The sequence below is a fragment of the Melanerpes formicivorus genome, unplaced genomic scaffold (assembly GCF_026170545.1).
Source record: "Melanerpes formicivorus ecotype bairdi unplaced genomic scaffold, bMelFor1.0.p_v2 SCAF_75, whole genome shotgun sequence".
Taxonomy (NCBI): domain Eukaryota; kingdom Metazoa; phylum Chordata; class Aves; order Piciformes; family Picidae; genus Melanerpes; species Melanerpes formicivorus.
The window spans coordinates 1,565,735-1,590,287 of NW_027142427.1; the positions used below are offsets into that span (position 1 = coordinate 1,565,735).

General features: G+C 44.0%; 1 protein-coding gene across 2 annotated transcripts in view; it reads right to left on the reverse strand.

Moving 5' to 3' along the window:
* The window catches only part of BEND5 (BEN domain containing 5), a 1,094,864-nt gene that overhangs the window by 252,194 nt on the left and 818,117 nt on the right, over positions 1 to 24,553 (reverse strand). The gene's annotated exons all lie outside the window — the stretch shown is intronic.

A 24,553-nucleotide genomic window follows, 5' to 3' on the forward strand; every position in this document is an offset into this window, starting at 1 on the left:
TTATAAGGTCAGATCCTTCATGCACTTTACATGCATAAAAATCAGGAGTAACTTCACCTCATCAGTGAAGCTCCTTTAACATGGAACCAATGCAAATGACAGGGGAACCAGATCCTAAATGTCCTTCCTTCAGGCATAGTCACAGCACCAGACCCCACAGGAGCTTCTGCCTCTGGGCCTTGTGGTCAGGGAGCAGCTAAACATCTCCTTGCTCCAAGGCTGGTGCTGGGGCAGGAGGCACGCAGTCTGGCAGTTAAATTCATTGCTTATTTCTCCACTGAGTTGGTACTGACAGAAATAGCTTCTAGGGAATGAATGTCGAGATAAATTGAGTTTCTGTGTAATCTCAGGACACCCACAGATAGGTCATGACAATTTGCTATTTGTTGTACGGTCCATCCTGTGAAGCAGGAACCAGTTACTGAATTTCTTCAGAATAAATCACTCACTATGCTCTAGTAACAGGATCAAATTAAGCAGAGAAAAATTAAGGCTGATCATCAGCAAAATTTTGCTAATGGCAAGCTCTATTAGACTGTGGAATTGTGTCTCTAGGGACAGAGTAGAATCCTGTCATCAGAAACATTTAACGCCGGACAGGGCAAAGCCCTAAGGAACAGATATAACAAGCAACAATTCAGCACAGAAGAGATGGCATGGGCTAACCAGCTGCCCTCAAAAAGCTGACTTTAAACCTGCTTTTTTATGATCCAGTGCAAATCTTTAAAATCAAGCTAAAACCTGGGCACCTGCCAGGGTAAACACACTTGTTTATTGCTTGGCTGAAATATACCTGGGGCCAAAATTTTACATTCTCTAAAGCTCATTCATTTATCCTCTTTCCTAAGGCCTCTTTTGTATCTCAAATACTAACAATTCTCAACTTCTACTGCTGTTGAAATGAATTCTAATTTGCTAAGGCACATAGGGGAAAAAAAATGAGGCTTCTGAAATGTTTAAGATGATCAAGGTAGAATTGACTCTGAACATCCGCAATTTTTTTTCCCACTTATTAGTGACTAATGCTGAAGAAGAGAAAGTCTCTTTCTGTAACCAGGACTTCCACTTGAGAAGAGACTAAACCCGAAATTTTGAGGCAAATTAGCATAAACATAATTATATTGCTCAGGAAATGTTTCTGCAATTACCCTCTGCCAGTGAAGGAAACAAAACATTGATCTGCTTTTTAGCTGGTGCTGTGTCTTGGTTTCTTTTCATTATACAACAGCAAGAACATGAAGAAACGACAGGGACACAGCTGGATCCTGAATAGCCAAGTTTCCTAACTGTATGCAAACATGAAAGGCTTAGCTATGTTAAACTGCTGCTCTAACTGTTTTCTGGCAGTGTCTAAAACATAATCCACAGTATGCACACCTGGAGGGCTCATAGCTACTTAAAAGAGTACAATCTCGCACTTAGTCCATGGCTTCATCAAAAAATCACATCAGTTCATGTTTTCTAAAGCACTTGGGAGAAGTAGATATTCAGAAATCAATATGTCCAGAACATACTTTTTCTGAGGTCAGGCATGATCTTTCAAGCAGCTCCAATAGAACTAGTGTAATTATCACATTGTGTGCACAGTAACCACTTCACCAAAGACTTTGGTGGAACAGTTTTGCCATGAGACATGGCAGTGCACCAAATGTGTGCTTCAGAAAGCTCTTCATGCATCAGGAAGCACCAGAAATACCTTGGAGAAAACATGACAGGGGGCAAGACAAGAGCCCAAACTCTGGCTGTAACTGTACCAGGGAAGAGTTCTGCTCATTTTTCTCTTGTTATTGATGCAGCTTCACTCACCGAGCTTGGCAAAGGTGTGTTGGCAACTAGAAGCCACAGTTTCCAGCTTTGCACACAGAATTGTTATTCCCTAACCAAGAATGTGCTATGATGTGGAACGCTGTGCATAAACATCTAACGTGTGAGCCTCTGTTCTGCGTGATTCACTGCTGCACCAGGCACACCAGAGCAAACAAAGAGACTGACTGACCTTGGGCACCCAGCAGCTTGGTGGCAAGCCATACCCAGCTTTTCACAATGTACCACGATCTGTTAGAGATCATTGCAGCCAAATTCATCCAATCCAAAGAGATTTTGTTGTATTTACTTGTTTAGGAGACAGTGAATTAAACCTGAAGAAGAGGCCCTACAAGAAAGCTGGGGGAGGGACTTCTTAGGCTGTCAAGTAATGGAAGGACTAGAAGAAATGGGAAAAAAAAATAGGAATGGGTAGATTCAGATTGGATGTTAGGAAGAAGTTCTTCCCAATGAGGGTGGTGAGACACTGGCACAGGTTGCCCAGGGAGGTGGTGGAATCCCCATCCCTGGAGGTGTTTACGGCCAGGCTGGATGTGGCTCTGAGCAACCCAATCTAATATGAGGGGTCCCTGCCCATGGCAGGGGGTTGGAGCTAGATGATTCTTGAGTTCCCTTCCAACCCTAACAATTCTACAATTCTAAGTCTTACTCCATGGCAACAATATAAAGCAGAGTTAAAAATAACTGACTCACAGAAGTCTAACTTGGGAGTAAGGGGAGCTCTAAGGAACTCAAAAGAAGTATCAGATGAAAATATACATCTACACACAGAAGCCTCACCATAAAATTATTGTAAGCACCCAAATAAGCAATAAAATTAGCAGACAGCTTCGTCTTTCAGAGGAACCAATACTCTCTGGATCAATAACATTTAAAGTAAAAAGACAGATATCAGACTATTAAAAAAAATACCATTATGGAGAACCTGGTCCTTTTGTGAATAGATCAATACAAATGAAATTTTACAGCTCCTGTAATCAGCAAGAGACATATCAGTGTATCTCATTAAGCCAGGGTTAAGAATTTGGCAGCAACCAAAGCCCATTTAATATCATTTACTTCAAGGCAGACATGGCAATACAACAGATGCCCTAATTTATGTGTTGATCTTTGTATTAAAATAACAGTTTGCTGGTAAACAGGAAGGGTAATGATGCCAGTCACCCTTGTTAGTGGCTAATAATTGCTTAATTTGTCCACTAATTGACCTGTGCTACTGTTGAAGCACTGGATCGTGTTGCAGGGCATGAAGTAAACAAGGCCACCGTTTGTAATGTTACTTTAGAGAATGACTTCTGGAAATAGAACTATTTATTGCTATAAATTTCTCTTCACAGATGAGCAGATTAATTGGTCTGCCAATTAGTCTGCTATTAAAGGAAAAAAAAGGGCTGCCCACAGATTGGTTGGGTCTCCGAACCGCAGCCCAATCTTGGGTCAGATGAAATAATCCAACGTGAAACAATCACATCAGCTATGAAAAATAAGATAACCACCGTTTAAAAACAAATTCCTGTGGCTGGAGGTGAAGAAAAATAGCCCAACAACTAAGTATTAGCTTTTCAACTGACTTGAAAATAAAATGGGGAACATGAAAGAGGTGGGCTCACTCAGGCACACTGCAGTGTGGAAAAGCTCTCCAATTAAAAGCAGCAGAATAATGTAGATTATTTTCATATTAACCTGTCTGGAAAATAATTAATATCATTATTTCTGGAGAAAAAAAAAAATCTCAGGCAATTATAGATGCTGCCTGGATTCAGAACAGCTCAGAAATCAGCATTCAGCCATGACTTAAGAGAATGCTTATCCACAGTCCACTAGAAGCCATCCAAAGTCTTTGTATTAACTTCAACAAGCTTCTCATAGTTGAGGGAAAGAAAGAATAGAAAACAAGAGAAAGTGAAGCCAAGACTGGCTACAGTGAGTTATTAGCTACACAGTCATGATGGCCCAAAAAAATTTATCAGTTTAAAAAATCTTTCTGGGTAAACACAGCCTCACTGAGCCTGTACTAAATCAGGACCAAACCTCCTTGCCTCCAATTTACTTCTCTATCATTATTCTTTCTAAAAGCTAAACACACTCTCTGATTTCTCTTGCCTTCTGCTGCTCAGCATCTCTCACCTACTCCAACAATGGATCTTGCAGCCTGCCCTAATCCAGCTCAAATTACCTACTTGTTCTTCACAAGCAAGATGCTGCTTCCCTCTCCCACAATGCACGAAAGCAACATTTTCTGCTCATAAGATTTCCACTGTTCTGTTTAGATGTTTCCTCAATCAGCCACTCTAAACCCTGTTTAAGCTTCCTGTTGTCTCTAACGTGACCTCTCCACATTTGCTCCTTCCAAAGGCAGGCAGTCTTATGCCCTGTTTCTCCATTACCCCATCCTTTCACTCCCAGTCTGGCAACATGTTTAATTGTGTAACTATATAATACATTTGTCCTGCTCCCATTACTGAAAATCTAATCACCACAGATCCTAATGCAATATGGCAACTGCTAATGCACATACATCCTGGGCTGTGTCTAGTGTATGCCAGAAAAGAAGTGATTTATATTTTCAGACCCATTTCCTAACACTGAATAGCTGCTGGTATCCTGCAGCCAGCTCACCATAGCCTGCAGGTTAAAGAGAATGTAACAAATTAGTCTCTAACAACAACAGGATATATTAATGGGAAAACAAAGGCAAATACAAGGGAGTCCTGACTGCTTGTGCTTATATAACACTATTGACATATCCTGTGAAAGGAAATAGAAACCAATGTAAACCCCACTATTATTACACTTTTATGGCAAGTAGGAAAGCAGAAACGTGGAGTTGGGCTTTTTAGAGAGATCTTTGGGAAAGAATCACAAACCCAACCATGAGAGATGATAGGGCCAAGCAGTTACACTTTACTATCTCCATAGAACAAGCACAACACAAGTGGTAAAAAACAGCTAGACATTGCTGTGCCACCGTTTGGCTGTGAAGGAACTCTTTTGGCAAAGGGGCCCTTGTCTGTTCAGCCTTTGCCCTTTCTTGTGGGACTGCTGGAAAAAGAGAACAACAAAACAAAACATGAAAAAGACAGATGGGCAATCTTTTCCCTCCCAGCATGGTGGGGAAGGTGTCACATTCACAGTGAACCCTCCTCAGCACAGGTCACAGCAATGCTGTGCCAGCATGGTCTCTATAGATTGCACATCTGTGCTTTCAGCGCAGCCCCCCGTACAGGCCAATAGACAAGAGATGATCCAATAATATCTCAGTGTGAAGTGTTTCCAATGTTCAACACAACAGCAAGGGGGGAAAAAAAGAAAAAAAGGGAGGTGGGGGGGCAAAAAAAAAAACCCTTGTGAATAGTGATAAACGAGCAGAGCTGACTCACAGCAGGATTATTGACATGATCTAACATCATGCTGTCACTGAAATTATCCCTACAAAAGATCACCATGTAGAGCGATCCATAAGCACAAGATCATTGCAGGTGCTGACTCTGTTTCTCCTTACAGTGCTGCTCCTCTAGCCCAGGAAAAATGTTGACTTGCTGGAAGGTGTCCAGAGAAGGCAGAATCCAACGGCATGAGATTTAACACATCCAAGTGCCGGGTTCTGCACGTTGGCCACAACAACCCCATGCAGTGCTACAGGCTGGGGTCAGAGTGGCTGGAGAGCAGCCAGGCAGAGAGGGACCTGGGGGTGCTGGTTGATGGTAGGCTGAACAAGAGCCTGCAGTGTGCCCAGGCAGCCAGGAGGGCCAATGGCATCCTGGCCTGGATCAGAAACAGTGTGGCCAGCAGGAGCAGGGAGGTCATTCTGCCCCTGTACACTGCACTGGTTAGGCCACACCTCGAGTACTGTGTCCAGTTCTGGGCCCCTCAGTTTAGGAAGGATGTTGACTTACTGGAACGAGTCCAGAGAAGAGCAACAAAGTTGGTGAGGGGTTTGGAACAGAAGCCCTGTGAGGAGAGACTGAGGGAGCTGGGGTTGCTCAGCCTGGAGAAGAGAAGGCTCAGGGGTGACCTTGTCACTCTCTACAACTACCTGAAGGGGGGTTGTAGACAGGCTGATGATGGTCTCTTCTCCCAGGCAGCCAGTACCAGAACAAGAGGACACAGTCTCAGGCTGCACCAGGGGAGGTTCAGGTTGGATGTTAGGAAGAAGTTCTATACAGAAAGAGTGATTGCCCATTGGAATGGGCTGCCCGGGGAGGTGGTGGAGTCACCATCATTGAAGGTGTTCAGAAGGAGACTTGATGGGGTGCTTGGTGCCATGGGTCAGCTGTTTGGGTGGGTTGGATTGGTTGATGGGTTGGACCTGATGATCTTGAAGGTCTCTTCCAACCTGGTTTGGTTTATTCTAATAATAATAAAGTTTATTCTAATAATAAAGGGCAACAAAGCTGGGGAGGGGTTTGGAGCACAAGCCCTATGGGGAGAGGCTGAGGGAGCTGGGGTTGCTTAGCCTGGAGAAGAGGAGGCTCAGGGGAGACCTTATTGCTGTCTACAACTACCTGAAGGGAGGTTGTGGCCAGGTGGGCGTTGGTCTCTTCTCCCAGACAACCAGCACCAGAACAAGAGGATACACTCTCAAGCTGTGCCAGGGGAGGTTTAGGCTGGATGTTAGGAAGAAGTTCTTCACAGTAAGTGTGATTGGCCATTGGAATGTGCTGCCCAGGGAGATGGTAATGTCACCATCCCTGGAGGTGTTTAAAAAGAGCCTGAATGGGGTACATGGTGCCATGGTTTAGTTGGTTAGATGGTGGTGGGTGACAGGTTGGACTCGATGATATCTGAGGTCTTTTCCAACCTGGTTAATTCTGTATTTAATGTTCAAAAACAAACTGCAAAACTCAGCTGCAGGGCTTGGGAGAGGGTTTTTGTTTGGCACTGGCTTTTTGGTTGTTGGGGTTTTGATCTTGTTTTGGCTTTGTTGGTATTTCTGCAGCTGTTGTTGGGGTTGGTTGGTTTGTGTGTGTGTGTGTTTTGGTTTCTTGTTTGTTTACACTTTTGACATGCCTTATTAATCAGTTTCTTTGTCTTCCAAAGGTCCCTTTGACATTCCTAGGGAAACCAAAATTTGTGCCATAGAAAATATAAAACTATTGGTGATGAAAGAACACTGCAAAACTAAACCAGACATCTGGTTACAGCATTAAAGGAAAATGTGTTGCGTGAGATAGACCAAGCAATGGTTTCCAGTTGCCAAGCCTGATAGACATCTCCATCCATATGCTCATTCCTGAGTAGTTATTGCAATTGAGAGTGGGAAGATCCAGAACACTGGCTGGCTTTCATTAGCTCTCTCTGGCCATCCTTAGTACACATAAAAGTGCAAGGGAATTGCTTGCACTCAGAAAGGAATGCAGCACCATACTCAAACCCTTGTGTGCATTTATCTGATCCTGCTTTTCAGGTCAGCCTTTGCTCTTCCTGTTGCTTCTATGCTGATGCTCAAATTTCATCTAACCTTCCTCCACAATAGGCTCAGAAGGGGCCAACAAAGGCCTGCAGGTGCTACATGATGAGAAACAATCAAGCTTTCAGAAAGCAGTGAGGTGAATATTCCACCCCCTGCCCCCGCAGTGGTTCCCCTGAACAGGATGCTCTGAAGGGAGACAACAGCTGAAGACCACAATTGCCTATAACAAAACACATAGGATCCATCCAAGGCAGGTGAGATAGCATTAGGAAGGATACAGTAGGTGAGCCAGATATATTCCTGTATCATAAATCCATCTGAACTGTACAGAAAGAGAAGGATTGATTAGTTCTCCTGACATACCGAGTTTTTGATTGCCAAGCAATTTGTTCCCACCCTGACAGAAGAGTATTTCATTGCTAAGATCTTGTGGCTTGAGTATGGTTGGTTAAAAGCACCCCAAAGAGTCTTTAAGCCCCTGCTGTCATTTCAGGGTGGGGTTTTTTGGTTTGGTTATGTTTTGCTTGTTTTGTTGGTGGTGGATTGGGTCGTTTGGGTTTTTTTTCTGGGGGGGGTTGGTTGGGGGTTTTAGATTGCTTTTTAAACCTGCAGCCACCACTGCTATGATCAAAAAGAAAGAACAAACCAACCAACCAAAAGACAAAAGAAGCCACAAAACCCCAACACCTTGGGGATTGTACACATGGCCTCCCTTCACCTAGTTTTAAAGAAGTTTTTAATCAACTTGAGGCAGAAAAGTCACACAGCTAACTTTCTGCCAGGAGGAGCAGATTGATTAGAAGCACATCAAACTGCAGCATGGCGTGTTTGTTCTTTTATTTACCATTTACTCTCTCCTAGATTCTCTGGTGTAGCTCTGTCTCTTCAAAACAGGACTAAAAGCAAAGGAAATCTCGAATAATGGGATAAAATGGATGTGCAGGAAATGAAGAGGTGAATTAGATTACTGCAGATGAAACACTGAGGTCTCAAATGCAAAATGCAGGGAGTTTATTTAATTTGTTACTTCTTCTTTTAAATGAAATATGCTCATTGACTTGAATTAGTAATTTCCCTGGTTTAAGATATGTTAGGCCATTACAGCTAGGCCTGTTGCCACAGCACTGAAATAAATAGAAAACAGCCAGTCTCTCAGGGAACACACAAGCTCACTGCATTTTGCCAGCCTAGGGAAACAGTGCTAATATCATCAGCTCTGGGGAAAACCATGCTTCTGCTTTAGGGGCTGCATACAAAGGAATTGGTAATCACTAGCAACAAATAGGTACAACAGCAGCACTTATTTTAATGTGGAAGCACAGATGGTAACAGACTTAAAGAAAATGTAAAGAAGGATTGTTCCTGACCTCTCCCTCCTCCTCCAGTTAGCACAGGGTTCCACAATAATAAGTAATCTCACATGCAGTGTGCTTGAGACACAAATCTGTGTGAAGGATGCAAGATGGGGGAACAGCAGTGTCCCAAATGGGTTCTACCAACACAAAAGAAGGAGGCTGCTCTGTCAGTTGCTGACCAGAATCAGGGCATGCCAGTCCCTCACCTCCACCCCTTCAGGTTTCTCAGAAACATCCTTTTGCATGCAATGATCTGAGAGGACTGAAGTTCCTGCTGGAGGACTACATGTGTGTGACAGCCCTCTAAACAGATCTTAATTTGTGAGGTTGGCAAGTAGCAGCTGTGTGATTGCATCACAGCTTTATAATGAAATAAGACTCTGGCCATTCTGGTGCCCAAATATTTCAACTGTTTCCCAGAACCTCAAATAAAGTTACAAAATTCATTCTCACACTGTTTTGTTTATACAAGAAACATTTCACACTATCACAGTACTGCCAGCATTAGAGCCCCAAATGTCATTGTGATTGCAAAAATCAGTGATGTTCAGAAGTCTGTTGCCATAGCAAAACATACTAGGACTACTGGCTAAGGAGATGGACCACACAATGCCACTTGGCAGAACTTCTTGCCCATTTTAATGTGTCTGTTGATTAAGAATTGACAGGACACACTGGGATGGGAAACATCCTGCTAATTTATTTCCATACATGGACATTCCTTGTTCTCACACAAAAGAGGTACACTTACATCATCTACCTTTCATGAGCACTGACTATCCCACTCTTCATTTTTGCTAGATGTGTACACTTAGACTATGCTAACAGGGCCTGAAAGCCACAAAGAATTCCAGACCATGATGCCCCAGATGTGTTTCAAGCAAGGAGAGTATGCAGAGAAATGGATATGACTGGAATAGAGTCAGCCACAAATCAGCAGCCTAGGAGCAGAATTGCTTCAGTGAAAAAAAAAAGTTGCTAAGTGATGAGTGTTTGGGATTTCCTATGTATTTTTATGAGCTGTGGCTCTTTTCTCATAAAAAGATTCACATCTGCTTTGGAGGATATGTAACTGCTGGTGCTGGGCTGGAGCACAATATCCTGATTCAGTACTGAAAATATATAGATATGCATTGCCAGTAAAACATAATTAGAGCTGGCATTCCTAGTGACTAGGATGGGGGACCAGGAGCCAGAAATGCCTGATCCTGATCTCTAGCACTGCTGATTTTTGGCAACTATTTTAGTATGTTCAACTTGAGATAGCAATAGCCAGATTTACAGGGCAGCAAAGCTAACATCTTTGGGGCCAAAACAAGCAGATGGATTTTTCATCCAGACTCATGAAACTCGGTGGTGCTGACTTCACTTGGAAATATGGCAAATGGCAACAAAAAGGCTTTGCTAGGTGTTGAGCAAATTCTGAAGTTTTTCTATTCTTCTTCAGCTTTCCATCTCTTTTCCCTCCTCTGCCCTGAAGAGAAGCAGAAGCAGCCTGGCCTGGCATTCCTGGCATAAGTCAAGAATGGGAGGAACCCCTTTAGCTCCAGGAACAGCCAATATTGATGGCCACCTAAGAAATGCAGGCTTGAGTACTCTCAGTATACTGCCTTTGCTTGCAAACAATGGGCATCTTAGGAAGGACTTCTCAGGATCTCAGGTAGGGATAGGACTAGGGGGAATGGAATGAAGCTGGAGGTGGGGAGATTCAGGCTAGATGTGAGGAGGAGGTTCTTCCCCATGAGAGTGGTGAAACCCTGGAATGTGTTGTCCAGGGAGGTGGTCGAGGCCCCGTCCCTGGGGGTGTTTAAGCCCAGGCTGGATGAGGCTCTGTCCAGCCTGATCTAGTGTGGGATGTCCCTGCCCATGGCAGGGGGGTTGGATCTAGATGATCCTTGTGGTCCCTTCCAACCCTGAATGAAACTATGAAACTATTTTGTGAGGGTGGTTCTAGTCCCTACTTGAAAATTCCTCAGGTACTTTACTCTATCCTGAACCTGATCCTGCATGAAAACATAACATTGCTAAACAAACTTTAGTAGATGATGAGATCAGACCATAAGAATTATCTCATTACAACAGACTGCCTGGGTTGTATTTATGTAATCTGGTCCTGATAAAGCAGTCTTCAGTATGCTTTAGGATTTTCTCTGTTGCTTTGGCAGTTTAATAGCTGAAGACCTTGAGGAGCACAGCAGTTTGACCCTTCCTCATATTTGTTTGAACCTGCAATTTATGGCCTCAGGACTTATTTTGATGCCATTGATTTGGATTGTGGGTCTTCTCAGACTTTAGAAAATAAAGCTAGATTCTCAGCACCTTCAAAGTTGAGAATTCATGGCAGCACCAAACGGCCTGAATACTTGATCATAGAGGCAGCAAAGTGTTAGTGGCACCATTTAGCTCATCCCACTGCTGCTCTCTTCAGTAGCACTTGGCACTCACTGGGAGTCCATGTGCTACATGGGGTTAATCTCTCCCATAATTTCACGGTATCTAGCTTTCCTGTGTCTTACAGCAATGGAATCCCCACTAGCCCCCCAAAATTAGGCCAGTGTAGGGGAGCAGAATGAGGACAAGGCTGCATTTGTCTGGTGAAAAGTGCAAGATTGAACAGAGGGGAGTAGACCGCCTCCTGACCTCTGCAGCAATGAGCCCACCCCTTGGCCATTTCATTACCCTGATGGCTAATGTGGCTTACTTTAACTACAAACTAATCTCCTCCAGGCCCAGAGGGCAACACAGATCTCCAGTAGAAGCAGCACAACAGTAAAGACCTGCAGAGCTGACTTGAAAGAATATGCCAGGCTGTCAGAGGACGTGTCAGCAGGAGTGCACAGCTGCTGTAGGACTGCCCAAAGGGTTTCCACATTCAGTGCACAGAATAGAAGTGTGTGACTTTGTTGGTTGGCTTTGTTTCCTTTAATTTTGCTAATATGCTGTAAGGAGATTGAGTCCTTTTTGCATCAAATGGAGTCTACCAATACTCCCTAGATGATGCCTCTCTCATCCTCCTGGGAAGACACAGAGAGGTTCCTGGAGAAACAGTGGGGTGATCAGATGATCTTGCTTTATTAATGAATTACTTAAGATTTATCAGACTCATTCTAAAGATGTTACTTCAGAGGATGATGTGTTTGGTCATTGTTATTCACAGTCTGTCCTTCCCAGAAGTGTGAGTCCTCCAGACAGCTTTGGAAACATTTGCAGGATCATGGCCCTCAATTTTTGCAGAATTAACTAGTGTTAAATACAGCTAAGAGTTAAGCCTTATAACTGAATAGGAATATACAGGGGAACCCATCTTCCCTGATGTGCAAGACAAGGAGGTGGCTTGGTTACAAAGGGGGAGGGAAGGGAAAGAGACACAAGAGTAGAAAGCCCCTGAATGCATGAACCAGAATTAAACAAGCAGATATTTTGGTAGAACTAACTCAAGCATCCTTACACTGCTCCCTGCTATCTTTATCAACTTATGAACAACTTTCTTTTCATCATGACCCTAAAGGACAGCTTCAGCTCTACACTAGTGATTCAGACAGCACTAGCAAAGAAGGGGGAAATAGAAACAGAAAGCCACTTCATTCTCCAGTTTTCTATTTAGAGCTACAAGGGCATTGCAGGGAAAAAAGAAATTAGATCCTTATGTTATTGCTGCTTCACTCAGGACCAGGCTGAGTACCACAGAGCCTGGAAGATGGCTGTCCTCTTTCCTTCTGTGACAGCTGGGCACGTGGAAGTCAGAAACCCTTTCTGGGGTCATCAAGGAGGCTGCACCCACAACTGTAAAATTTCCAGTTGCCTGCACCAGTGAAAACATTCCCAGCAGAGCTTTGTAAGTGTTGAAAAGAAACTTTTCTATGGACCTAGGGGAGACTAAGCAGATTTTGTTCTAGCTGGGCAACCACTAAAGGTTGCTGGATTATAAGGAAGAGCCAATAGGTAACAATACTTCTCTTTTCAAGACTTCTGATGAGTTGCCTCATCAGGACTGAGCACTGCCTATGCCCTGAGTTAGCTTTTCACAATCTGGCAGCAGTGCCTTTCCCTGGGGACTGGGAACCTCTGGTTTTTCCAGTGCTCTCAGTTGAACAAAGGTGGAATGAAGAGATGGAGTAGTTTTGCCTAACACCTCTCTTGGGGGCTTGTCATTTGGTGCTGTTTTGCACTTACAGTAAGCACAAGCAAGCAGCTACATTATGTTCTTAATCTTGTAGCATTAACTATGGTAGCAGTAAGAACTATAGAGGCCTTAAGATGGATAGATCAGCCCAAGCAAAGAATGTGTTATAAACCAAGAAAGCCAAAGGTAGATTTCTCTGGAGGCAGACCTAGAATACATTTACATATGAAAATCGAATACACAGTGAAAAAGCAAAAGGGCATTACATAAAGAATGCCAGGGAAGAAATGAAGAATATGTATTTTTAAACACATTCTAAAAATGGTTTCCAACATCTGCAAATGTGTTGCTCGGTCAAGCAGGGACCCAGAAGCAATATGGAGGAGCCAGGCAAACACACAAAGCTGTGTGACAGACCTTGGGTGCTAGGTTGGACTTTGATGATCTCAGAGGTCTTTCCCAACCTGGTTTATTCTGTATTCAGAGGGGCACTATGGAGGGTCAGTCATTCACAAACTCTTCAGTTTCATTTAGCTCTAGAGTGCTGAAAAAAATATTTTGGGGAGCATCTCTGTTAATTTGCCTTGACCTTTAATAACCTGTAGGCATCTGCAAGTGACCACAGCCAAAAGTAGGCTCTTCAGCTCGACAGTCTACTAGAGCAAGGCACTGCTGGTGTGAAAGTGGAATATGTGTTGCTGGGAAGAAGCAAGAGCACATGGGGAAAGAGGTACTCCCAACACTGCAACTCTCCAGATACACATGCAAGATTCAGAACAAAGTGGGACACTGAGCTGAGAGTAACTGGGGGAGAAGCACTCGTTGCATTTCTTTGTGCTCTTAGTAAAAAGTTGAGTCCACTCATCCTCAAGACTGAGCCCCAGCTGCTTGTTTCTACTGGAGCTGCTGCTTTGCCACTGGTGTAAGAAGAAAGCACATACGTACATTCCCCAGTTCCTAGCAATGGCAACTGACAGCCTGCCTCTATTCATTTCTCTGTGATAAATTTTCTGTTGCTCTTGATATGTGAGCTGCATCAGGAGAAGTGTGGCTAGAAGGTCGAGGGAGGTGATCTTCCCCCTCTACTCAGCCCTGGTGAGACCCCACCTGGAGTACTGTGTCCAGTTCTGGAGCCCCTATTACAAGAGGGATGTGGAGGTGCTGGAACGTGTCCAGAGAAGGGCCACGAGGATGATCAGAGGGCTGGAGCACCTCTCCTATGAGGACAGACTGAAGGAGTTGGGGTTGTTCAGTCTGCAGAAGAGAAGGCTCTGAGGTGACCTAATTGTGGCCTTCCAGTATCTGAAGGGGACCTACAGGAAGGCTGGGGAAGGACTTCTCAGGATCTCAGGTAGTGATAGGACTAGGGGGAATGGAATGAAGCTGGAGGTGGGGAGATTCAGGCTGGAGGTGAGGAGGAGGTTCTTCACCATGAGAGTGGTGAGACCCTGGAATGGGTTGTCCAGGGAGGTGGTTGAGGCCCTGTCCCTGGGGGTGTTTAAAAGCAGGCTGGATGAGGCTCTGTCCAGCCTGATCTAGTGTGGGGTGTCCCTGCCCATGGCAGGGGGATTGGAACTAGATGATCCTTGCAGTCCCTTCCAACCCTGAATGAAACTATGAAACTAAGCCAGATCTAATGGCACCTTTTGGCTGTTTCATTGATTTCCACTTTACTAAGTCTGCAGGTTACACTGCTTTATTTTTCTAGGATTTTCCCATCCTTCCATTCAAATCAGCTAAAAAGATGCAAGGCAGCTCACATATTTCCATCCAGGCAAAGACTCCTTTAGTAAAGCAAGGCACAAAGTTTGCAGGCACTATGGAATGCTGGTGCCATTCAGTAAAGCAGAGCATCTAAAATGGATAACTGTTAGATTTCAGAAGTCAGAAAAGAGAGTTCTGTTAATCCAATAAAAAGCTACTTTATACTTTTCTATGGCTGCCTCTGGTCATGTCAGTGTCATCACAGCTGTCTTGCTCTTTCCTGAGGGGTGGCTACCTTTCCCCTGAAGCTAGCATGAACTCTCTGATTACTCAGGGTCATATTTCTAGATGTACCTCAAAGACATCTAAAAGTACTGTGCAAGCAAAACTAACAGCATGTGAGACAAAAGCAGATCTGTATCCATTCCCTGCTTGATAGATGGAAGCTGGTGTAAAGAGACTGAGCAGCTCTAATCTGTCTCACAGAACAGCTAAAACTAAAATGAGAGACAAAAGTCCATTTGAACAGCAAAGACTAACTTCAGTCTTGGCAGTGAAATTAAAGCAGGATCCCTGCAATGAAAACAGAGACTGCGTGCAACACCTGAGCTACTTTAGGATGACTCATGAGCTGACCATATTTGGGGGAAGAAGGAATAAAAAAGGAAGGGATTTTATAAACAGGAAAAAAAGAACCCTAAACCTCCAGAAAGATACAATGGCCAAGAAAATTCTGTCTGCATCTGAATTTTCTCCTCTTTTATCTGACTTCAAAGTTGTGTATCTGCAAGTCGCTTCCAGTGGTGCTGGAGGGAACTTGGCTTAGCTGCTTGCACTGGGCTCCAGCAGGAAAGAAAAGCTTTTTTCCTGTGTTTTGTTTGCTTTTATCATAAAGAAAAACAAAACAAAACAAAACATGTCTTTACATAAGGAAAAAGATTCCAAAATCTCACCAGTGGAAGCAGGTCTGTTCTTTTATTTACCCTACATGACATCTAGGCAAAAGTAAGCTCCACAGAAATTAGGAGCACTCCCTACTGATGTACTTCTGGCTGCCAAGCAGCAGAACATGTCCTAAGCCCCCCACCTCCCCTCCAGGGAAATCTCCAGTGAAAATGGAGATGCACTACAGATCCTAAAGGTCATGGCAATTAGCACTGAAGAGGGAATATTCAGAGAGCCAAATAGTCCTCATATGAGTAGAGCTGCCACAAGCAAATGTGAAGAGGTAAAATTCTACAGGAGGGTATAAAGTAGATATTTCCATCTGAAGATCACCAAGGAGGAAGTTAAAAGGATATAAATTTCAGGGCTCCTCTATGCATTAAGGAGTTGTGTTATTGCTGCTTTAAGAAGGAAAAAACCCACCATTTCCTGTTGGAGACAGTCTTATTGCAGGATTTACTCTGAAGCATATTAAACTAAGGGGGAATAAGATGCTCTTGTTGCAGAATAAGAATTGCTCAAGAAATGTTCTATTGCACTCTATATTCACAGCCTGCCTCAGATGCAAATGAGCTTTCAAGTGCCAGCAAGCCCTCAGACAGAAGCTCTCCCTGAGCACTTAGCAGCAATGGGTTTAAACTTTGGCAGCACTGTGACCACATAAGCTAATGTCAAGGTGCTATTTTTCTCATATCCTTGGCCATTAGGAGCATTGCCAGGAAGGAAAAGAAATAAATACACCAGAGTTCACATGTAACCCAGAGCAAAGAACTGTCTAACTTTCTACCTGCAATAGTCAGGCTGAATTTTAACACCACAAAGGTAAAGTTAACTTATATAAACAGCCTGTTTTACTGCAGGAAAGATGCAGGTATTAGAAGGGAGATGTGTCACTGAACGCCTTGGACAAACAGAGATCCCAGACTGACACACACATTGTAAAACTAAAGGTTTGCTTCAAAGCCAGTGCAAGGATCTGTTAGCTGCCCATGGTGGCAGTCATTTCCCAGCTGCTGTCTCCAGCACAGGGCAGGCAACGTCCCTACAGCAAATTAGGGATTCAGTTCCAAGGTGTTTGAAGTTCTGACCCACAACAATACATCTTGGTGTTCCTTGCTCCTCCCTAGGAGTAAGAGACAGATGCAACCTGAAATTGATGATACCTTGGAGAAGGCTGGATCACAGTATTTTTCTAGTCCACTCTTGATTTTCCAACAGACTGTCTCCCATTTGACAGAATATGGTTAAAGCTCAGTGAGGCTGAATGACTTCTCCTGTACCAGGGAACTGGCCACTCTCCTCAGTTTACTGGTGACACTAAGCAGTTGTGTTTGTAAGGGGATTTGCTGCAATGGTGATTACTGCCATTCAAAAACCACCACGACAGTAAAAATTTAATAGCCTGGAAAAGTGAGATGTTTCAGTGATGCTAGAAATAGCTTCTTTTGAGTAAGTGGAGGTCCCATGAACAACAGCTTTTTATGTTGTCATTGTCTGTGCCACATCTGCTCTGCAGTCACCCAAAGACCTGACTTAAGAGCAACAATAATGTAAGGTAGGGTTCAGCTTTGTAAGATAGAATAGAATAGAATAGAATAAACCAGGTTGGAAGAGACCTTCAAGATCATCGCATCCAACCTATCACCCAACACCACCTAATCAACTAACCCATGTAACCAAACACCCTGTCAAGTCTCCTCCTGAACACCTCCAGTGACGGCGACTCCACCACCTCCCCGGGCAGCCCATTCCAATGGGCAATCACTCTCTCTGTGTAAAACTTCCTCCTGACCTCCAGCCTGAACTTCCCCTGGCACAGCCTGAGACTGTGTCCTCTTGTTCTGGTGCTGGCTGCCTGGGAGAAGAGACCAACCTCTGCCTGTTTACAACCCCCCTTCAGGTAGTTGTAGACAGCAATAAGGTCACCCCTGAGTCTCCTCCTCTCCAGGCTAAGCAGCCCCAGCTCCCTCAGTCTCTCCTCATAGGGCTTGTGTTCCAAGCCCCTCACTAACTTCATTGCCCTTCTCTGGACTCGTTCCAGCAAGTCAACATCCTTCCTAAACTGAGGGGCCCAGAACTGGACACAGTACTCGAGGTGGCCTAACCAGTGCTGTGTACAGGGGCAGAATGACTTCCCTGCTCCTGCTGGCCACACTGTTCTTAATGCAGGCCAGGATGCCATTGGCCCTCCTGGCTGCCTGGGCACACTGCAGGCTCATGTTCATCCTACCATCAACCAGCACCCCCAGGTCCCTCTCTGCCTGGCTGCTCCCCAGCCACTCTGACCCCAACCTGTAGCATGGGGTTGTTGTGGCCAATGTGCAGAACCCGGCACTTGGATGTGTTCAATCTCATGCCGTTGGACTCTGCCCATCTGTCCAGCCTGTCCAGGTCCCTCTGCAGAGCCTCTCTACCCTCTAGCAGATCAACTCCTGTCCCCAGCTTGGTGTCATCAGCAAATTTACTGATGATAGACTCAATGCCCTCATCCAGATCATCAATAAAGATGTTAAAGAGGATGGGGCCCAGCACTGATGCCTGGGGGACTCCACTATTTGCCTGCATGCTGTGGCATTGGCTGAAAATTCTGAAGACACTTTGTCATATGACAACCTACAAGCTTTTCCTGTCCTACTTTTAATGGACACAAACAGATTTTCACAGAATCACCAGGGTTAGAAAAGACCTCAGAGATCGAGTCCAACCTGTCACCACAGACCTCATGATTAACCATGGCACTAAGTGCCACGTCCAATCCCCTCTTGAACACCTCCAGGGATGGTGACTCCACCACCTCCCTGGGCAGCACATTCCAATGGCCAGCAACTCTTTCTGGGAAGAACTTTCTCCTCACCTCAAGTCTAAACTTCCCCTGGTGCAGCTTGAGACTGTGTCCTCTCATTCTGGTGCTGGTTGCCTGAGAGAAGAGACCAACTCCCTCCTGGCTACTTCCCACCTCCTCCCACCCATTTTTTTTGTCAGTGATGAAGTGACACAAAAGTGGGGAGACAAGAAAAAGAGAGAGAAAGGGAAAACAGGAGAAAATAAAAGTGACTTGTACAAAACACCAAACAAAGCATTCTCTTTGAGAATTTATGGCCAAAAAAAAGCCCCATTAACAACAAATTGATTATTTTCTATCCATCTCCAATTATCATCTATATTTAGCAGCAGCAAGTACCAAAATTGAGAGCTTCAAATAAGAAGACAGGTATCAAGGATGCCTTACCATTTGCTGAGCATGTAATTGGACCTTTGAACTTCATGCTGTAGGGCATGTCTGGAAATTGTCACTTTGAGGCCATACCTGTCACTAGGAATCAACCTTCCTGGAGAGGGTGACTTTTGAGAGAGAAATGTGCCCCTGTTCAAAACCATCCTAACCCACACTTGCTGTTTACAAAGTGTGCAACAGAAGTTTTCCTACTCATTAGGGTCCCAGCAAAAGAGATTGTGCTACCTTTCTTCTTAGCTAAATTTAAGCAGGACTAGTAAAGGAAATGTTCCCTTATGGCTGGGGCATGTGATCTGTTACCCCTTCTCTCCATCCTCAGACTCCAGAGGAGCAGACTGCATTGAAAGTGCAAAGACAACCTCTAACAGACCATTATCAGGGGCAAGGGCTTGCTTTCACCCCAAGTCCCTTCTTCTTACCCTCCAAAGAAGATTTAAGTTATTTTCTCTGTAAGCTGCAGAAGTCAATGCCTCTTTTAAACCTGTGCACAACACCTTGCAACAGACACACACAGACCATGAGAGCAATTTGTGCAGGGCCAGAGGAAGAATTTCAGCCAGGTGCCCTTGTGTCCAAGAAAAGTTTCCAGTGGCCAAGTGCTAGTCACACATGAATGCTGGCACCTCAGAGCAGCAGCTATAGCAATGCAGAAGGAGCAAGAAGGCAAGCACAGGGCACTCCAGAGACAAAATAACTGAAACTAAAACAAACAAAGCAACCAGAAGAAAAAAAAAGGGGGAAAAAAAAAGGAAAACTCATCAATTCTGCTGAACTGAGCCAGGGCAGGCAAAGAACAAAGGGTCAGAAGACAAATCTGGAAACAATAGACCAGCAAGATTAATATCAGTTGTGAGGAAGAGCTGGGACACTACTGAAGGAGAATGGAAAAGGCTTGACATAGAAGTATAAGGACTAGAAGTGATTCTTGGTTGTGACACCTGACACACCACTACAACACCTGCAGCTTGATCAGTGCAACTCTCACACACTGCTACACTTACAGAAACAGCTCCATCTCTCTATTTAGATTCCCTGAAATGATGGTCACTTGCTAAGAGCCATTCCTGGTTTGATTAATAACAGAGACATGCAAATGAGGTTTAAAGACAACCCCAGACTTCCTGGGGTCTTTCCAGCTCGATTCTGAGCTTTGCATATTTGTTTCTTGGTCTAATTCTGCTGGGATAAGACTTCATGAATGTGCTGCCCAGGGAGGTGGTGGAGTCACCGCCCCTGGAGGTGTTCAAAAAGGGATTGGACGTGGCACTTGAAGCTGTGGTTTAGTAGTCACGAGGTCTTGGGTGACAGGTTGGACTTGATGATCTTTGAGGTCTTTTCCAACCTCACTGATTGTATGATTCTATGATTTCTGCCTGGGATTTCTCCATTTGCAGCAGATGCTCCAGCACTGTTTGGCTCGTATGGGTGAAGCCTGGTATAGGGAAACCTGCATGCATAGTACACTGGATGCTCTTGTCCTGTTGGACTGCTTCACAGTCCCTGACTAGGCAGGCAATGCCATGAGCAATGTATTAGCTAACTCTACAGAGAGCTCGCTCTCCCATGTAGACTCAGAGATGATCTATTGCACGAGCACAACACTGCTCCCTGAAAGTGCAAGGTTTGCTGCCCATGGACATACAGAGTAATTCACACAGAAAATGCCCCTGACCTAATTGATAACTGGGAAGACATGGATAAGCTTCTTCAAAATCCACTTGGACTGTGATTTCTACTGGGAAAACCAAGCCATATTAAGGAAAGCTAAGTGACCAAGAAGTTCAGCTGAATCAATACTTCCTCTTTTTCATATCCTCAGACATCAGCAAAGTGCAATGGTGTGCTGTTACAAAGATGTGCTTTGCCCTAGAGGTAGGCTGGTTTGGGCTGGAAGGAAATGATCTTTAACGTTATTCAGAAGAATGAGCAGTCAAGAAACATTGCAAAAACAGTATGTTTAAGAGATTAATTGAGCAATCCCATCTGGAGACAAAGCAAATTTGCCTGCTGTTGTATTGTGAAGCCTTTCTCAATTCTCCTTCTTGAAGACCAATGGCTTCTCTGGCTCCGATTACTTTAAAGATGATTAGTTAAGCAGAGGTAGTCAAAAGGGCAAACTGAATCAAACAAGGCCACTTGACATTTCTTAGCTGTGTAGGCAAAGCTGACCTTGTTGACCCAGGGATGATCCATTCCTCCTACTGGAAGATGCAAAGGGAGCATGCAAGGCCAGCCTTGGGGAGTGAGCCTGGCAAGTGCAATTTTCTATTACTGCTACTGGTGATAGGGTGGAAGAGATAAGGCAGCAACTTCTGCTGTGGGTGGGAAGACAACAGCCTTCTCTGCAGATGACAATTATTCCCTCAGAAGCAGCCCAGGTCTCCAGAACTCTGGGGATTCCTTCTTCCCTTTGCAAACTGCAGCCCCTGCACAGCCCCTCTATCCACTTTGCCACCATCACACCTTCTTTTCTGGGCAGGGGCTCCCTGACACATGCAGAAAGCATACATGGTGTGAGTGAATCACAACTCTGCTGCCAGAGAAATGTAACCTCATTATAAATTTATTCCAGCTCAGGAAACCAGGTGTATAACCTCTCATACTTGCCTGACATGACAGTGAATTGATTCAAACCCTGTGGTATCTCGTACCAGCTAATGTCCCTTTGGGTAGCAGAAATTCTTCAAATGGTCTGTTTACATCAAAACAATTTTAAGAGGAGCTTTTATTTCCATTATTCCAATATGGATGCTTTATATTCTCAGAACAACCTCTCTCTCCTGGGATAAGCTCACACTAAAATCCTAGCCAGAAGATTTACAAGGGACAGGCAACAGTGTTTTTCATGTTGCTTTAGAAGTCAAGGAGAGTGTGTTTCTCTTTGCATTAAAGCTTAGAAGCAGTGCACTTCAAGGAAAAAAAACAAAACCTTAGTGAGAATGATGAATGCAGTCTAACAACTTTAGGAAAGCCCTGCAGCTCATTTTATAGTTGGGCTGTGGAATTCTCTTGTCTTTACCTTCTTGTCGTTGTTCGGTTTCTTGAACCCCTCTAAAATAGACCATGAACTGCAGCTGCTGTTCACCATGTTCCCTCACTGCTTTTAAGTACTAAGCTGCAGCTAAATGAATAGGATAATTTTTCCCATCATCTCCTACCACAAGTCATGCATATCACCTTATGCATGAAGAATACTATCCATTTTATAGCAAGATTTTGCTCTCTTTTTGTGACCGAGAGCAGTCACTTCTAGGGTGGACCTAGGCAGTATCAGATGCATTTTCCCATGGACCTCACACTTAAGAGGAAGTTGGCAAAGCACACAACAAGACTGAAAGGGTACTGAACCTCTGTGGCTTTGAACCTTTGGGGTGGCAAGAGGTTATAAACCTCCCATAAAGTGGAGCTTTTGTTTAGTTAAGTTCTCTTCAGTATTAGCAATTCAAGCTGTGAACCAAAACATTGGCATCAGCCCCTCAATGACTTCGCTGCTCCTGCTGGCCACACTATTCCTGATACAGGCCAGGATGCCATTGGCCTTCTTGGGCACACTGCTGGCTCATGTTCAGACAGGGAATTCCTGCTGCTTCCAAAGATGAATTACAAAATAAACCTTTATACATATGGAGACATTCACTTTGGGTCTAGAAGTGTCCATTAGAGCCTGTCTTTCATTCGGCAGAAAAGGCAGAAGTGAGGCTTTACAGTAATATAACAGCCATGCATGCACAAGATCTCCACTCTCTAAGGAATTCTATTTTCTTTGCTCCTTTGGTAGGAAATAGAAATGAGAAATGAAAATGATTGGGCTTCCTAGAAGGAAGAATGCAGCAGATTAAAGCAAGTCAGAACTGAGGCATTCAGATACAAATTCAGTCCAATATGAAGTCTGGTAGATGGTGCTCTCAAGCTCCTGAGGGCCCCATTATTACCAGAACAGGCACTTTCTGGGCTCAGTGTTTTTCTCCAGTGCAGCTGCTGTTACTAAAGGCACTCTATAGCAGTGCCTACAGAATTCAGTTTCTTTTTATTGTTTAGGGTAAATTTATCCCCTGGAATCAGCTAAGCAAGGTCATCACCCCTGTTACTTTAGAAAGGTTCTTTTCACATCTAAAGGCTTCATTAGCTACATTTAGTATTGCATTTAAAACATGCCCTGTCTTGTATTTCAGTTACTATCACTTAAGTCTTAATGTTCAAATATTTATACTTAGTGAAGGAAGCACAAAAGCAGCTTTTAACCTGACAGTTTATCCCTCCCCTTTCTTCATAATAAAAGACAGAGGTTGGCTAAAATTCCAACTAGAAGCAACAGGTTTCAAGATTATTCTCCTCATACACAGCTGCCTTTCCCAGAAGGAAATAAAACAAACCACCATCCACCCCAAAAAGAATGAAAATTGAACAATTCCCACTCAGTCCTATCATGTAAGCACTGCCACCATGAAATGAGCTAGAAAACTGCCACCACTTTTAAGGGGACATCTTGGAATATGTCCAGCAATAAAGCCCTTCAGAGCATGTAAAGCACCTTGATTACAGCGAGAGCAACTTCAGTTACCCACTGATCTAGTGTGTTACTTTGCAACAGCAGGACTCCTGAGAGAGCTGGTGGGAGGAAGACTTGTTTTCAGGCAATCTGCTCTTTAGTACCTCATTGTTTAAACTTAGAATAAAGATCTGTATGAAAGTTTTCAGATATTCCACCCCCCCTCCCCCCACCCCTCCCTCTGCTGGCAAGAGGGTGGGGGTTAAAAGCACAGACCTAGAATGGTAATAGGAAAATGAGAGACATAGCCCGGTGATGCCAGGTTTTTCATTTCATATCATCTGATTTAAGGTGAAGTGAGAGGGAGCATTCATTTAAGCAGCTGTAATGAAAAAAGATTGATTGAAAAGTCATTTTTGCTCTATTTCTTATGGATAAGAGTCCCAAGTGTCTGTTTTCCTTATATTTTCTTTTTAATGACTGTTCCCTACTCAGCCCATAGGATTCAAGGTCATCTTCAGGTCAAATTACACAGTACAAGATGCCAAGCATTTGCAACCCCAGCTGTGGTATCCATCTCCCTGTGCTCTTGCACTGTCTTCCATCCTGGGCTCCCAGCCTGGGAAACTCTATTAAAGTAAAATGCTTAGGGTATGAATTTTCTTTCTTTTTTTTCCCCTCCTTCATTTAGATGGCATGGTGGATGGATTCCATAGTGGCAAAAGTGTTAAAAAGATGACAAATGACATCCTGCTGATAGAATATGCTAGGTCTGTGATGAAAGTACATGTCTAAGTACATCTGGACGTGCTTAAGCTTGCAATCACTGCCTGCTAGCAAAACCATGCAGGAAAAACTCAAACAGTCATCACCACATCTCCTACAACTTTCCACACAAAGGAGTAGTGAGGAACAGTTGCTTATGTCTCATAAAGAAAATAAAATCTAGCAGTTGAAGAAAGGAAAATATGACTATGATGATACTGAGGATAAAAATATTCCTATTGTCAGATCTTCAATAAAATCTAAGCCTTTGGAAAGCTGGCTCATCACCAGAGTTTACAAACACAGGAATTTGCACAGATTTTACACATACGTATTTGAGAGAGCAGCCAGGCAAAAAAGGAACCTAGGGATACTGGTTGACAGCTGGCTGAACATGAGCCAGCAGTGTGCCCAGCTGGCCAAGAAGGCAAATCACATCCTGGACTGCATCAAGAATAGTGTGGCCAGCAGTAGCAGGGAAGTCATTGTGCCCCTGTACTCAACACTGGTTAGGCCACATCTTGAGTACTGGGTCCAGTTCTGGGCTCCTCAATTTAAGAAGGACATTGATATACTTGAATGTGTCCAGAGAAGGGCAACAAGGTTGGGGAGAGGTCTTGAGCACAAGCCCTGTGAGGAGAGGCTGACGAAGCTGAGGTGTTTAGCTTGGCGAAAAGGAAGCTCAGGGGAGACCTTATTG